Source organism: Haliotis rufescens, unplaced genomic scaffold (assembly GCF_023055435.1).
Source record: "Haliotis rufescens isolate VD_foot unplaced genomic scaffold, xgHalRufe1.0.p SCAF_7, whole genome shotgun sequence".
NCBI lineage: Eukaryota > Metazoa > Mollusca > Gastropoda > Lepetellida > Haliotidae > Haliotis > Haliotis rufescens.
The window spans coordinates 48,481,649-48,491,166 of NW_025964361.1; the positions used below are offsets into that span (position 1 = coordinate 48,481,649).

Here is a 9,518-nt window from a genome sequence, read left to right on the forward strand (position 1 = left end):
GACGGTATTCCTCTATATGTTACCTGTTACATCTAAAAATCTTCCCTTTTTACACAGAACGTGATATTGTGCTCTGAATTCATACCAGTGTAAGGGAGATAGATGACAATTCATTTCTTAAAGCAAAAACAACATTGACAATTTGACCCCTAAACCGACTTTTTCACGATCCCGTTTCATTTCTCACTTAAATTTGCAAAACATTAAATTGACCCCGACGTGATTTGAACACGCAACCTTCTGATCTGGAGTCAGACGCGCTACCGTTGCGCCACAGTGCCGTCTGAAAGCCAGAAAACTATAAGGTACTAAGAATAGACGGTATTCCTCTATATGTTACCTGTTACATCTAAAAATCTTCCCTTTTTACACAGAACGTGATATTGTGCTCTGAATTCATACCAGTGTAAGGGAGATAGATGACAATTCATTTCTTAAAGCAAAAACAACATTGACAATTTGACCTCTAACCCGACTTTTTCACGATCCCGTTTCATTTCTCACTCAAATTTGCAAAACATTAAATTGACCCCGACGTGATTTGAACACGCAACCTTCTGATCTGGAGTCAGACGCGCTACCGTTGCGCCACAGGGCCGTCTGAAAGCCAGAAAACTATAAGGTACTAAGAGTAGACGGTATTCCTCTATATGTTACCTGTTACATCTAAAAATCTTCCCTTTTTACACAGAACGTGATATTGTGCTCTGAATTCATACCAGTGTAAGGGAGATAGATGACAATTCATTTCTTAAAGCAAAAACAACATCGACAATTTGACCTCTAACCCGACTTTTTCACGATCCCGTTTCATTTCTCACTTAAATTTGCAAAAAATTAAATTGACCCCGACGTGATTTGAACACGCAACCTTCTGATCTGGAGTCAGACGCGCTACCGTTGCGCCACAGGGCCGTCTGAAAGCCAGGAAACTATAAGGTACTAAGAGTAGACGGTATTCCTTTATATGTTACCTGTTACATCTAAAAATCTTCCCTTTTTACACAGAACGTGATATTGTGCTCTGATTTCATACCAGTGTAAGGGAGATAGATGACAATTCATTTCTTAAAGCAAAAACAACATTGACAATTTGACCCCTAACCTGATTTTGTCACGATCCCGTTTCATTTCTCACTCAAATTTGCAAAACATTAAATTGACCCCGACGTGATTTGAACACGCAACCTTCTGATCTGGAGTCAGACGCGCTACCGTTGCGCCACAGGGCCGTCTGAAAGCCAGAAAACTATAAGGTACTAAGAGTAGACGGTATTCCTCTATATGTTACCTGTTACATCTAAAAATCTTCCCTTTTTACACAGAACGTGATATTGTGCTCTGAATTCATCAGGGAGATAGATGACAATTCATTTCTTAAAGCAAAAACAACATTGACAATTTGACCCCTAACCCGACTTTTTCACGATCCCGTTTCATTTCTCACTCAAATTTGCAAAACATTAAATTGACCCCGACGTGATTTGAACACGCAACCTTCTGATCTGGAGTCAGACGCGCTACCGTTGCGCCACAGGGCCGTCTGAAAGCCAGAAAACTATAAGGTACTAAGAGTAGACGGTATTCCTCTATATGTTACCTGTTACATCTAAAAATCTTCCCTTTTTACACAGAACGTGATATTGTGCTCTGAATTCATACCAGTGTAAGGGAGATAGATGACAATTCATTTCTTAAAGCAAAAACAACATCGACAATTTGACCCCTAACCCGACTTTTTCACGATCCCGTTTCATTTCTCACTTAAATTTGCAAAAAATTAAATTGACCCCGACGTGATTTGAACACGCAACCTTCTGATCTGGAGTCAGACGCGCTACCGTTGCGCCACAGGGCCGTCTGAAAGCCAGAAAAAAAAGGTACTAAGAGTAGTCGGTATTCTTTAATATGTTACCTGTTACATCTAAAAATCTTCCCTTTTTACACAGAACGTGATATTGTGCTCTGAATTCATCAGGGAGATAGATTACAATTCATTTCTTAAAGCAAAAACAACATTGACAATTTGACCCCTAACCCGACTTTTTCACGATCCCGTTTCATTTCTCACTCAAATTTGCAAAACATTAAATTGACCCCGACGTGATTTGAACACGCAACCTTCTGATCTGGAGTCAGACGCGCTACCGTTGCGCCACAGGGCCGTCTGAAAGCCAGAAAACTATAAGGTACTAAGAGTAGACGGTATTCCTCTATATGTTACCTGTTACATCTAAAAATCTTCCCTTTTTACACAGAACGTGATATTGTGCTCTGAATTCATACCAGTGTAAGGGAGATAGATGACAATTCATTTCTTAAAGCAAAAACAACATCGACAATTTGACCTCTAACCCGACTTTTTCACGATCCCGTTTCATTTCTCACTTAAATTTGCAAAAAATTAAATTGACCCCGACGTGATTTGAACACGCAACCTTCTGATCTGGAGTCAGACGCGCTACCGTTGCGCCACAGGGCCGTCTGAAAGCCAGGAAACTATAAGGTACTAAGAGTAGACGGTATTCCTTTATATGTTACCTGTTACATCTAAAAATCTTCCCTTTTTACACAGAACGTGATATTGTGCTCTGATTTCATACCAGTGTAAGGGAGATAGATGACAATTCATTTCTTAAAGCAAAAACAACATCGACAATTTGACCCCTAACCCGATTTTGTCACGATCCCGTTTCATTTCTCACTCAAATTTGCAAAACATTAAATTGACCCCGACGTGATTTGAACACGCAACCTTCTGATCTGGAGTCAGACGCGCTACCGTTGCGCCACAGGGCCGTCTGAAAGCCAGAAAACTATAAGGTACTAAGAGTAGACGGTATTCCTCTATATGTTACCTGTTACATCTAAAAATCTTCCCTTTTTACACAGAACGTGATATTGTGCTCTGAATTCATAAGGGAGATAGATTACAATTCATTTCTTAAAGCAAAAACAACATTGACAATTTGACCCCTAACCCGACTTTTTCACGATCCCGTTTCATTTCTCACTCAAATTTGCAAAACATTAAATTGACCCCGACGTGATTTGAACACGCAACCTTCTGATCTGGAGTCAGACGCGCTACCGTTGCGCCACAGGGCCGTCTGAAAGCCAGAAAACTATAAGGTACTAAGAGTAGACGGTATTCCTCTATATGTTACCTGTTACATCTAAAAATCTTCCCTTTTTACACAGAACGTGATATTGTGCTCTGAATTCATACCAGTGTAAGGGAGATAGATGACAATTCATTTCTTAAAGCAAAAACAACATCGACAATTTGACCCCTAACCCGATTTTGTCACGATCCCGTTTCATTTCTCACTCAAATTTGCAAAACATTAAATTGACCCCGACGTGATTTGAACACGCAACCTTCTGATCTGGAGTCAGACGCGCTACCGTTGCGCCACAGGGTCGTCTGAAAGCCAGAAAACTATAAGGTACTAAGAGTAGACGGTATTCCTTTATATGTTACCTGTTACATCTAAAAATCTTCCCTTTTTACACAGAACGTGATATTGTGCTCTGAATTCATAAGGGAGATAGATGACAATTCATTTCTTAAAGCAAAAACAACATCGACAATTTGACCTCTCACCCGATTTTGTCACGATCCCGTTTCATTTCTCACTTAAATTTGCAAAACATTAAATTGACCCCGACGTGATTTGAACACGCAACCTTCTGATCTGGAGTCAGACGCGCTACCGTTGCGCCACAGGGCCGTCTGAAAGCCAGAAATCTATAAGGTACTAATAGTAGACGGTATTCCTTAATATGTTACCTGTTACATCTAAAAATCTTCCCTTTTTACACAGAACGTGATATTGTGCTCTGAATTCATACCAGTGTAAGGGAGATAGATGACAATTCATTTCTTAAAGCAAAAACAACATCGACAATTTGACCTCTAACCCGACTTTTTCACGATCCCGTTTCATTTCTCACTTAAATTTGCAAAACATTAAATTGACCCCGACGTGATTTGAACAGGCAACCTTCTGATCTGGAGTCAGACGCGCTACCGTTGCGCCACAGAAAAGCCAGAAAACTATAAGGTACTAAGAGTAGACGGTATTCCTCTATATGTTACCTGTTACATCTAAAAATCTTCCCTTTTTACACAGAACGTGATATTGTGCTCTGAATTCATACCAGTGTAAGGGAGATAGATGACAATTCATTTCTTAAAGCAAAAACAACATCGACAATTTGACCTCTAACCCGACTTTTTCACGATCCCGTTTCATTTCTCACTTAAATTTGCAAAAAATTAAATTGACCCCGACGTGATTTGAACACGCAACCTTCTGATCTGGAGTCAGACGCGCTACCGTTGCGCCACAGGGCCGTCTGAAAGCCAGAAAACTATAAGGTACTAAGAGTAGACGGTATTCCTCTATATGTTACCTGTTACATCTAAAAATCTTCCCTTTTTACACAGAACGTGATATTGTGCTCTGAATTCATCAGGGAGATAGATTACAATTCATTTCTTAAAGCAAAAACAACATTGACAATTTGACCTCTAACCCGACTTTTTCACGATCCCGTTTCATTTCTCACTCAAATTTGCAAAACATTAAATTGACCCCGACGTGATTTGAACACGCAACCTTCTGATCTGGAGTCAGACGCGCTACCGTTGCGCCACAGGGCCGTCTGAAAGCCAGAAAACTATAAGGTACTAAGAGTAGACGGTATTCCTCTATATGTTACCTGTTACATCTAAAAATCTTCCCTTTTTACACAGAACGTGATATTGTGCTCTGAATTCATACCAGTGTAAGGGAGATAGATGACAATTCATTTCTTAAAGCAAAAACAACATTGACAATTTGACCCCTAAACCGACTTTTTCACGATCCCGTTTCATTTCTCACTTAAATTTGCAAAACATTAAATTGACCCCGACGTGATTTGAACACGCAACCTTCTGATCTGGAGTCAGACGCGCTACCGTTGCGCCACAGGGTCGTCTGAAAGCCAGAAAACTATAAGGTACTAAGAATAGACGGTATTCCTCTATATGTTACCTGTTACATCTAAAAATCTTCCCTTTTTACACAGAACGTGATATTGTGCTCTGAATTCATACCAGTGTAAGGGAGATAGATGACAATTCATTTCTTAAAGCAAAAACAACATCGACAATTTGACCTCTAACCCGACTTTTTCACGATCCCGTTTCATTTCTCACTTAAATTTGCAAAAAATTAAATTGACCCCGACGTGATTTGAACACGCAACCTTCTGATCTGGAGTCAGACGCGCTACCGTTGCGCCACAGGGCCGTCTGAAAGCCAGAAAACTATAAGGTACTAAGAGTAGACGGTATTCCTCTATATGTTACCTGTTACATCTAAAAATCTTCCCTTTTTACACAGAACGTGATATTGTGCTCTGAATTCATCAGGGAGATAGATTACAATTCATTTCTTAAAGCAAAAACAACATTGACAATTTGACCTCTAACCCGACTTTTTCACGATCCCGTTTCATTTCTCACTTAAATTTGCAAAACATTAAATTGACCCCGACGTGATTTGAACACGCAACCTTCTGATCTGGAGTCAGACGCGCTACCGTTGCGCCACAGTGCCGTCTGAAAGCCAGAAAACTATAAGGTACTAAGAATAGACGGTATTCCTCTATATGTTACCTGTTACATCTAAAAATCTTCCCTTTTTACACAGAACGTGATATTGTGCTCTGAATTCATACCAGTGTAAGGGAGATAGATGACAATTCATTTCTTAAAGCAAAAACAACATCGACAATTTGACCTCTAACCCGACTTTTTCACGATCCCGTTTCATTTCTCACTTAAATTTGCAAAACATTAAATTGACCCCGACGTGATTTGAACACGCAACCTTCTGATCTGGAGTCAGACGCGCTACCGTTGCGCCACAGGGCCGTCTGAAAGCCAGAAAACTATAAGGTACTAAGAGTAGACGGTATTCCTTAATATGTTACCTGTTAGATCTAAAAATCTTCCCTTTTTACACAGAACGTGATATTCCGCTCTGATTTCATACCAGTGTAAGGGAGATAGATGACAATTCATTTCTTAAAGCAACAACAACATCGACAATTTGACCCCTAACCCGATTTTGTCACGATCCCGTTTCATTTCTCACTCAAATTTGCAAAACATTAAATTGACCCCGACGTGATTTGAACACGCAACCTTCTGATCTGGAGTCAGACGCGCTACCGTTGCGCCACAGGGCCGCCTGAAAGCTAGAAAACTATAAGGTACTAAGAGTAGACGGTATTCGTTTATATGTTACCTGTTACATCTAAAAATCTTCCCTTTTTACACAGAACGTGATATTGTGCTCTGAATTCATAAGGGAGATAGATTACAATTCATTTCTTAAAGCAAAAACAACATTGACAATTTGACCCCTAACCCGACTTTTTCACGATCCCGTTTCATTTCTCACTCAAATTTGCAAAACATTAAATTGACCCCGACGTGATTTGAACACGCAACCTTCTGATCTGGAGTCAGACGCGCTACCGTTGCGCCACAGGGCCGTCTGAAAGCCAGAAAACTATAAGGTACTAAGAGTAGACGGTATTCCTCTATATGTTACCTGTTACATCTAAAAATCTTCCCTTTTTACACAGAACGTGATATTGTGCTCTGAATTCATACCAGTGTAAGGGAGATAGATGACAATTCATTTCTTAAAGCAAAAACAACATCGACAATTTGACCTCTAACCCGACTTTTTCACGATCCCGTTTCATTTCTCACTTAAATTTGCAAAAAATTAAATTGACCCCGACGTGATTTGAACACGCAACCTTCTGATCTGGAGTCAGACGCGCTACCGTTGCGCCACAGGGCCGTCTGAAAGCCAGGAAACTATAAGGTACTAAGAGTAGACGGTATTCCTTTATATGTTACCTGTTACATCTAAAAATCTTCCCTTTTTACACAGAACGTGATATTGTGCTCTGATTTCATACCAGTGTAAGGGAGATAGATGACAATTCATTTCTTAAAGCAAAAACAACATTGACAATTTGACCTCTAACCCGATTTTGTCACGATCCCGTTTCATTTCTCACTCAAATTTGCAAAACATTAAATTGACCCCGACGTGATTTGAACACGCAACCTTCTGATCTGGAGTCAGACGCGCTACCGTTGCGCCACAGGGCCGTCTGAAAGCCAGAAAACTATAAGGTACTAAGAGTAGACGGTATTCCTCTATATGTTACCTGTTACATCTAAACATCTTCCCTTTTTACACAGAACGTGATATTGTGCTCTGAATTCATCAGGGAGATAGATTACAATTCATTTCTTAAAGCAAAAACAACATCGACAATTTGACCTCTAACCCGACTTTTTCACGATCCCGTTTCATTTCTCACTTAAATTTGCAAAACATTAAATTGACCCCGACGTGATTTGAACAGGCAACCTTCTGATCTGGAGTCAGACGCGCTACCGTTGCGCCACAGGGCCGTCTGAAAGCCAGAAAACTATAAGGTACTAAGAGTAGACGGTATTCCTCTATATGTTACCTGTTACATCTAAAAATCTTCCCTTTTTACACAGAACGTGATATTGTGCTCTGAATTCATACCAGTGTAAGGGTGATAGATGACAATTCATTTCTTAAAGCAAAAACAACATCGACAATTTGACCCCTAACCCGATTTTGTCACGATCCCGTTTCATTTCTCACTCAAATTTGCAAAACATTAAATTGACCCCGACGTGATTTGAACACGCAACCTTCTGATCTGGAGTCAGACGCGCTACCGTTGCGCCACAGGGTCGTCTGAAAGCCAGAAAACTATAAGGTACTAAGAGTAGACGGTATTCCTTTATATGTTACCTGTTACATCTAAAAATCTTCCCTTTTTACACAGAACGTGATATTGTGCTCTGAATTCATAAGGGAGATAGATTACAATTCATTTCTTAAAGCAAAAACAACATTGACAATTTGACCCCTAACCCGACTTTTTCACGATCCCGTTTCATTTCTCACTCAAATTTGCAAAACATTAAATTGACCCCGACGTGATTTCAACACGCAACCTTCTGATCTGGAATCAGACGCGCTACCGTTGCGCCACAGGGCCGTCTGAAAGCCAGAAATCTATAAGGTACTAATAGTAGACGGTATTCCTTAATATGTTACCTGTTACATCTAAAAATCTTCCCTTTTTACACAGAACGTGATATTGTGCTCTGAATTCATACCATCGAAGGGAGATAGATGACAATTCATTTCTTAAAGCAAAAACAACATCGACAATTTGACCTCTAACCCGACTTTTTCACGATCCCGTTTCATTTCTCACTTAAATTTGCAAAACATTAAATTGACCCCGACGTGATTTGAACACGCAACCTTCTGATCTGGAGTCAGACGCGCTACCGTTGCGCCACAGTCCCGTCTGAAAGCCAGAAAACTATAAGGTACTAAGAGTAGACGGTATTCCTTAATATGTTACCTGTTACATCTAAAAATCTTCCCTTTTTACACAGAATGTGATATTGTGCTCTGAATTCATACCATCGAAGGGAGATAGATGACAATTCATTTCTTAAAGCAAAAACAACATCGACAATTTGACCTCTAACCCGACTTTTTCACGATCCCGTTTCATTTCTCACTTAAATTTGCAAAACATTAAATTGACCCCGACGTGATTTGAACAGGCAACCTTCTGATCTGGAGTCAGACGCGCTACCGTTGCGCCACAGGGCCGTCTGAAAGCCAGAAAACTATAAGGTACTAAGAGTAGACGGTATTCCTCTATATGTTACCTGTTACATCTAAAAATCTTCCCTTTTTACACAGAACGTGATATTGTGCTCTGAATTCATACCAGTGTAAGGGTGATAGATGACAATTCATTTCTTAAAGCAAAAACAACATCGACAATTTGACCTCTCACCCGATTTTGTCACGATCCCGTTTCATTTCTCACTTAAATTTGCAAAACATTAAATTGACCCCGACGTGATTTGAACACGCAACCTTCTGATCTGGAGTCAGACGCGCTACCGTTGCGCCACAGTCCCGTCTGAAAGCCAGAAAACTATAAGGTACTAAGAGTAGACGGTATTCCTTAATATGTTACCTGTTAGATCTAAAAATCTTCCCTTTTTACACAGAATGTGATATTGTGCTCTGAATTCATACCAGTGTAAGGGTGATAGATGACAATTCATTTCTTAAAGCAAAAACAACATTGACAATTTGACCCCTAACCCGATTTTGTCAGGATCGCGTTTCATTTCTCACTCAAATTTGCAAAACATTAAATTGACCCCGACGTGATTTGAACACGCAACCTTCTGATCTGGAGTCAGACGCGCTACCGTTGCGCCACAGGGCCGTCTGAAAGCCAGAAATCTATAAGGTACTAAGAGTAGACGGTATTCCTCTATATGTTACCTGTTACATCTAAAAATCTTCCCTTTTTACACAGAACGTGATATTGTGCTCTGAATTCATAAGGGAGAT

At 40.1% G+C, this 9,518-nt stretch overlaps 29 non-coding genes across 29 annotated transcripts; all 29 read right to left on the bottom strand.

Annotated features, from left to right (window-relative positions):
• Window positions 1-209: 209 nt before the first annotated feature.
• Window positions 210-281, bottom strand: Trnaw-cca. Its single transcript has one exon. It is a non-coding gene; the product is annotated as a tRNA-Trp (tRNA).
• Window positions 282-526: 245 nt separating this feature from the next.
• On the bottom strand, window positions 527-598 carry Trnaw-cca. The gene has a single exon. It is a non-coding gene; the product is annotated as a tRNA-Trp (tRNA).
• Window positions 599-843: 245 nt separating this feature from the next.
• On the bottom strand, window positions 844-915 carry Trnaw-cca. The gene has a single exon. It is a non-coding gene; the product is annotated as a tRNA-Trp (tRNA).
• A 245-nt stretch (window positions 916-1,160) lies between these two features.
• Window positions 1,161-1,232, bottom strand: Trnaw-cca. Its single transcript has one exon. It is a non-coding gene; the product is annotated as a tRNA-Trp (tRNA).
• A 237-nt stretch (window positions 1,233-1,469) lies between these two features.
• On the bottom strand, window positions 1,470-1,541 carry Trnaw-cca. Its single transcript has one exon. It is a non-coding gene; the product is annotated as a tRNA-Trp (tRNA).
• Window positions 1,542-1,786: 245 nt separating this feature from the next.
• On the bottom strand, window positions 1,787-1,858 carry Trnaw-cca. Its single transcript has one exon. It is a non-coding gene; the product is annotated as a tRNA-Trp (tRNA).
• A 235-nt stretch (window positions 1,859-2,093) lies between these two features.
• Trnaw-cca lies at window positions 2,094-2,165 on the bottom strand. The gene has a single exon. It is a non-coding gene; the product is annotated as a tRNA-Trp (tRNA).
• A 245-nt stretch (window positions 2,166-2,410) lies between these two features.
• Window positions 2,411-2,482, bottom strand: Trnaw-cca. Its single transcript has one exon. It is a non-coding gene; the product is annotated as a tRNA-Trp (tRNA).
• Window positions 2,483-2,727: 245 nt separating this feature from the next.
• Trnaw-cca lies at window positions 2,728-2,799 on the bottom strand. Its single transcript has one exon. It is a non-coding gene; the product is annotated as a tRNA-Trp (tRNA).
• A 237-nt stretch (window positions 2,800-3,036) lies between these two features.
• Window positions 3,037-3,108, bottom strand: Trnaw-cca. Its single transcript has one exon. It is a non-coding gene; the product is annotated as a tRNA-Trp (tRNA).
• Window positions 3,109-3,353: 245 nt separating this feature from the next.
• On the bottom strand, window positions 3,354-3,425 carry Trnaw-cca. The gene has a single exon. It is a non-coding gene; the product is annotated as a tRNA-Trp (tRNA).
• A 237-nt stretch (window positions 3,426-3,662) lies between these two features.
• Window positions 3,663-3,734, bottom strand: Trnaw-cca. The gene has a single exon. It is a non-coding gene; the product is annotated as a tRNA-Trp (tRNA).
• A 554-nt stretch (window positions 3,735-4,288) lies between these two features.
• Trnaw-cca lies at window positions 4,289-4,360 on the bottom strand. The gene has a single exon. It is a non-coding gene; the product is annotated as a tRNA-Trp (tRNA).
• A 237-nt stretch (window positions 4,361-4,597) lies between these two features.
• Trnaw-cca lies at window positions 4,598-4,669 on the bottom strand. The gene has a single exon. It is a non-coding gene; the product is annotated as a tRNA-Trp (tRNA).
• Window positions 4,670-4,914: 245 nt separating this feature from the next.
• On the bottom strand, window positions 4,915-4,986 carry Trnaw-cca. The gene has a single exon. It is a non-coding gene; the product is annotated as a tRNA-Trp (tRNA).
• Window positions 4,987-5,231: 245 nt separating this feature from the next.
• On the bottom strand, window positions 5,232-5,303 carry Trnaw-cca. Its single transcript has one exon. It is a non-coding gene; the product is annotated as a tRNA-Trp (tRNA).
• Window positions 5,304-5,540: 237 nt separating this feature from the next.
• On the bottom strand, window positions 5,541-5,612 carry Trnaw-cca. The gene has a single exon. It is a non-coding gene; the product is annotated as a tRNA-Trp (tRNA).
• Window positions 5,613-5,857: 245 nt separating this feature from the next.
• Trnaw-cca lies at window positions 5,858-5,929 on the bottom strand. The gene has a single exon. It is a non-coding gene; the product is annotated as a tRNA-Trp (tRNA).
• Window positions 5,930-6,174: 245 nt separating this feature from the next.
• Trnaw-cca lies at window positions 6,175-6,246 on the bottom strand. Its single transcript has one exon. It is a non-coding gene; the product is annotated as a tRNA-Trp (tRNA).
• A 237-nt stretch (window positions 6,247-6,483) lies between these two features.
• Trnaw-cca lies at window positions 6,484-6,555 on the bottom strand. Its single transcript has one exon. It is a non-coding gene; the product is annotated as a tRNA-Trp (tRNA).
• Window positions 6,556-6,800: 245 nt separating this feature from the next.
• On the bottom strand, window positions 6,801-6,872 carry Trnaw-cca. The gene has a single exon. It is a non-coding gene; the product is annotated as a tRNA-Trp (tRNA).
• Window positions 6,873-7,117: 245 nt separating this feature from the next.
• On the bottom strand, window positions 7,118-7,189 carry Trnaw-cca. Its single transcript has one exon. It is a non-coding gene; the product is annotated as a tRNA-Trp (tRNA).
• Window positions 7,190-7,426: 237 nt separating this feature from the next.
• On the bottom strand, window positions 7,427-7,498 carry Trnaw-cca. Its single transcript has one exon. It is a non-coding gene; the product is annotated as a tRNA-Trp (tRNA).
• A 245-nt stretch (window positions 7,499-7,743) lies between these two features.
• Window positions 7,744-7,815, bottom strand: Trnaw-cca. The gene has a single exon. It is a non-coding gene; the product is annotated as a tRNA-Trp (tRNA).
• A 237-nt stretch (window positions 7,816-8,052) lies between these two features.
• On the bottom strand, window positions 8,053-8,124 carry Trnaw-cca. Its single transcript has one exon. It is a non-coding gene; the product is annotated as a tRNA-Trp (tRNA).
• Window positions 8,125-8,368: 244 nt separating this feature from the next.
• On the bottom strand, window positions 8,369-8,438 carry Trnaw-cca. The gene has a single exon. It is a non-coding gene; the product is annotated as a tRNA-Trp (tRNA).
• A 246-nt stretch (window positions 8,439-8,684) lies between these two features.
• Trnaw-cca lies at window positions 8,685-8,756 on the bottom strand. The gene has a single exon. It is a non-coding gene; the product is annotated as a tRNA-Trp (tRNA).
• A 245-nt stretch (window positions 8,757-9,001) lies between these two features.
• On the bottom strand, window positions 9,002-9,071 carry Trnaw-cca. The gene has a single exon. It is a non-coding gene; the product is annotated as a tRNA-Trp (tRNA).
• A 247-nt stretch (window positions 9,072-9,318) lies between these two features.
• On the bottom strand, window positions 9,319-9,390 carry Trnaw-cca. Its single transcript has one exon. It is a non-coding gene; the product is annotated as a tRNA-Trp (tRNA).
• Between the last annotated feature and the right edge of the window lie 128 nt (window positions 9,391-9,518).